Source organism: Phalacrocorax carbo, chromosome 6 (assembly GCF_963921805.1).
Source record: "Phalacrocorax carbo chromosome 6, bPhaCar2.1, whole genome shotgun sequence".
NCBI classification, from domain to species: domain Eukaryota; kingdom Metazoa; phylum Chordata; class Aves; order Suliformes; family Phalacrocoracidae; genus Phalacrocorax; species Phalacrocorax carbo.
The window spans coordinates 1,134,593-1,138,394 of NC_087518.1; the positions used below are offsets into that span (position 1 = coordinate 1,134,593).

Sequence of the window (3,802 nt, forward strand, 5' to 3'; positions counted from 1 at the left end):
CTTGGATGGGCGTACTCTTCGCTGGGGAAAAATCTGGCTGGTGGCCGAGCCCAGAGGGTTGTGGTGATGGAGCTGAATCCAGCTGGGGGCTGGTCACAAGCAGGGCTCCCCAGGGGTCAGTGCTGGGGCCCGTTCTGCTTAATTTCTTTACCGACGATCTGGGCGAGGGGATCGAGGGCACCCTCAGTACGTTTGCAGGTGACACCAAGTTGGGCGGCAGTGTCGATCTGCTCGAGGGCAGGAAGGCTCTGCAGAGCTCTGCAGAACCAGGCTTGGGTTTAGGTTGGAGATGAGGGGAAATGCCTTCCCTGCCAGAGCGGTCAGGCCCTGGCACAGGCTGCCCAGAGAGGTGGGGGCGTCACCGTCCCGGGGGGGTTCAACCACCGTGTAGCTGTGGGACCTGGGGCCATGGTTTAGGAGGCCTGGGGGTGTTGGGTTGGGGGTTGGACTAGATGACCTCGGAGGTCTTTTACAACCTTAATGATTCTGTGATTCTCTGTTTCAGGAAGCAAACCTCACTCACCCCGCCTGGACCCTGCCCAGAGGTACGGTGTGAGCCCACCCGCGGGTGCTGGTGTACTCTGGTAACTGACGGTGCAAAAGCGGTCTCTGGTAATTTTACTCAATTTTAGTGCATTACACTGCAGCGTCAGGAGCTGCAAGGGGCACAAATCAAAGCTCAGGGATAATTAATGAGGATAAAAGGGAAAATACAACTTTTAAATCTTGAAATTGACATTTGTTTTTTTGAAACTCTTGGATTTTATTTGTTTTCAGACTTTTTCTTAGAGCTTTGCATGAATTCCCCTGATTTCAACCAGAGCATTAGTATTAAAAATTTGTCACACTGATGTTTTTTAATGAGAAACGATACCTGCCTTTTTTCTCCCCCCCCACCTCCCCCCCAATTTAGTCCAAATATTATTTCCCATTGTCTGTCTCCAACTGTCTGTTCCGTGTCCTTGACTGTTGATCTTTGGGGATATTGATCATCGGAACACGACAGCATTGCTGTGGTTTAACGCAAAGCTTTTCTTTTGCAAAGCAGCCTCATAGGAAAAAGTTTGGTTCGTGGAGGGCTGAGAACTAACATCGCTCTGTTACATTAAGCTAGGTCTGGTTAGTTTACCTTTGCAGCGTCCCTGTGGCGCAGTCAAGGGCCGTCTCCTCCTTACAGACGGCGGCTGGCGTCTCGGCGAGGTGACGTCCTTCGGACAGTTACAGACGACGTAGCAGAGCTGGGGACAGAAAGTGTTATCGTGCGAATCCCAGGTGAGTGCCCCAGAAGCCTTCCTCCTTGGAGGTGGATCCTTAAAACTTACATCCACCCATCAGTTCCTCTCTATAATTTATTTCTGCTTTAGGTATTTCTGCTAATATGAGGCTTTCTTTTTTATTTTTTAGGTCTCCTTTATGTTCTGGGATTATTTCCAAGTTGCTGTCTAACCAGATTTTTAAATTGTTTTTATCATATTTGCTGACAAATACAGACAAACAGGAGGGTCTGATGGTTTTTTAGAATTTTAATACTGAAAGCTATAGAGTAGAGTATACTCTATAGAGTAATCTCCAAATTGTCTGGAGAATGAGATAAATGTAATTTTATGGGAATAACATTTAAAAGGGGATTAGAAGATTGAAGACGACTGAGAAAATGTTTTCAAATTACGACCTACAGTCTCTGCACAAAGCACTATCAAATTCAGAGTTTGGTTCGTACAACCTTGATTACCTTCAATAGCATTTTTCTTCCAAAAGAAAAAAAAAAGAGCAAGTGAAGCCTTTGCAGCTGCTAGCGGGGGGCGGGCAGTGGCGGCTGGGGGGGCAGCGGGTCCCCGTTGGCTGCTGGTGCCTGTTCGCAGCCCGGGTGCCGGGGCTGGGGGAGCCGGCGACAGCGATGATCTGTGCCCGTGGCTGCGCTGGTGCCCGCGGGGGGGAGTTGGAAGTTATTTCAGGGAGAGCAATGGCTTTTGTGCTGCGGCTGCGGGAAAATCATGCACGGGCTGTGAGATGGGACCCTGGAGAAATAAGTCCCTTCTGCTTAGTAGGGTGTATTGTCAATAAATAAATGTCATGCTGTCCTGCTCCTGTTTTCTATATTTCTTATCAGAATGGGCTCTTGAGATGCATCTCTGCAAGCCGACTCGCGCTGGTCTATTAAAACGTCTCCTTTCACCTTGCATGTCTGGGAAGACCAGAAGGCAAATAAAAGGCTTGCTGGCAGCAGAGCAGAAACGATCAGCCTAATCACAGGCGTTGTAATTCTCAGAGCCTTCCCGGGGCCATGGGATGCATCCTGCCATCCTGCAGCGTAAATCCATCCCTACGGAAGGGACTCCCATCTCCCCCCACCTCCTCAATGCTAACTGCAGCTACTCTCTTCCCATTTCTCTTCAGCGGCTGCTGCCTGCCGTCCCTCTGCCTTTATCCCATTAGACGCTCGCCAGAGAGCTGCGATTTAGTCCAAATGAAATTTTAGTAGTAAAAAGAATAGTTATTCTAATGGGTTTTGCCTTTGAAAGCAGGACAGTGGGCAATATTGTTTACCAGGCTCCAGCCAATTTGGCTTTTAGTCTATTTTGCAGTTATTCACCTGCATTTCTTAACTCTGTTGTTCACTGTAGGTAGTGGTGGAAGAAGTCATAAATCTCGCTCCGTGCTATGAAGGTAAGGAAAACCCCGTGAGTCGGTGGCGTTTGCCAGGAGATCAGAAGCGTCCCCCGCCGCGGCACGAGCCCCCCACGCCAGGTCCCCCGCCGCGGCACGAGCCCCCCACGCCAGGTCCCCCGCCGCGGGGCTTTGTGCGAGCGCTGTTGCCGAGCCGAGGGGCTTCAGCCACAGTCGCGTAGCGTGGGCTGAAAACCCTCATGTCAGGAGCGGGGACGGGGCAGAGCCTTTCAGCATTTTCTGGAACAGCTTAAACAGGCGAGGTTTCCACAAAATCACAAAACGCACCATTTCTTCCTCAAAGGTATATGGAAAAAGAAAACATCAGCAAGCATTGCTAAGGAGGAGGAGCGTGATTTCCCTTTTTTTTCTTTTTGTCTTAGTAGCTCCCTTCTCCAAAAGAGACTTTCAGTACGATAAAGAAGTGTTTTATTGCAAAGAACATTTTCTGGCTACTACCAGTGAGCTGATGTATGAAAAATGAAGCGGCAGTCGTGAGGCTGATTAGCCAAAATAAATTATGCAGTCTAGAAAATATGAGCGTGCAGGATGTGTGACGGGCGGAAAATCTCATTACTGAGGCGCGGAGAGCGGCCGGGCGCCGTCTTATTCAAAATACAAGCGTGCAAATTAGCCACGACGAAAGGCCAAGCTGTCAGAAACGCGAGCTGCGTACGTCTTGTTGCAAATGTGACAGTAGAACCCATTTTGTTATAAAAGATGTCACATGCCAGGGATTTGTCCTCGAAGGCGGTCTTACTTTCCCAATGGGAAATTCAGGCTTGTGTCCGTGAGACGCGAGGGTGCGGGGCTCGGTCGGGGCCCCTCCGGGCGCGGGCAGAGCTGGGCTCACCGGGGCCGCGGGGGCCAGCAACCCGCACAGGGCTTTGCTGCAGAACACGGTGCAGCGGCTTCGCATCCCGCGACGGTAACGCCTCTCCTCCAGCGCTGGGGCGGGCGGACTGGTGGGACCCGCCTCTTTTGTCCTCACTTCTGGGGACGCTGGCACCTGCAGCCACCCGGGTATATTCAGGTCCACAGTTTGAAGTACTTAGTGAAGAAAACTTTGAAGTACTTAGAGAAAACCACGGGGGTTTTCTGGGCTTGGGTCTTTCTGGCAAATAAGAACTTCGCC

The 3,802-nt window shown here is 50.6% G+C and overlaps 1 long non-coding RNA gene across 1 annotated transcript; it reads left to right on the top strand.

Annotated features, from left to right (window-relative positions):
- The first annotated feature begins 464 nt into the window (after positions 1-464).
- On the top strand, positions 465-3,462 carry LOC135313782 (uncharacterized). Its single transcript, XR_010373275.1, has 4 exons — positions 465-612; positions 1,178-1,272; positions 2,625-2,667; positions 3,054-3,462. It is a non-coding gene; the product is annotated as an uncharacterized LOC135313782 (long non-coding RNA).
- Positions 3,463-3,802: the final 340 nt, after the last annotated feature.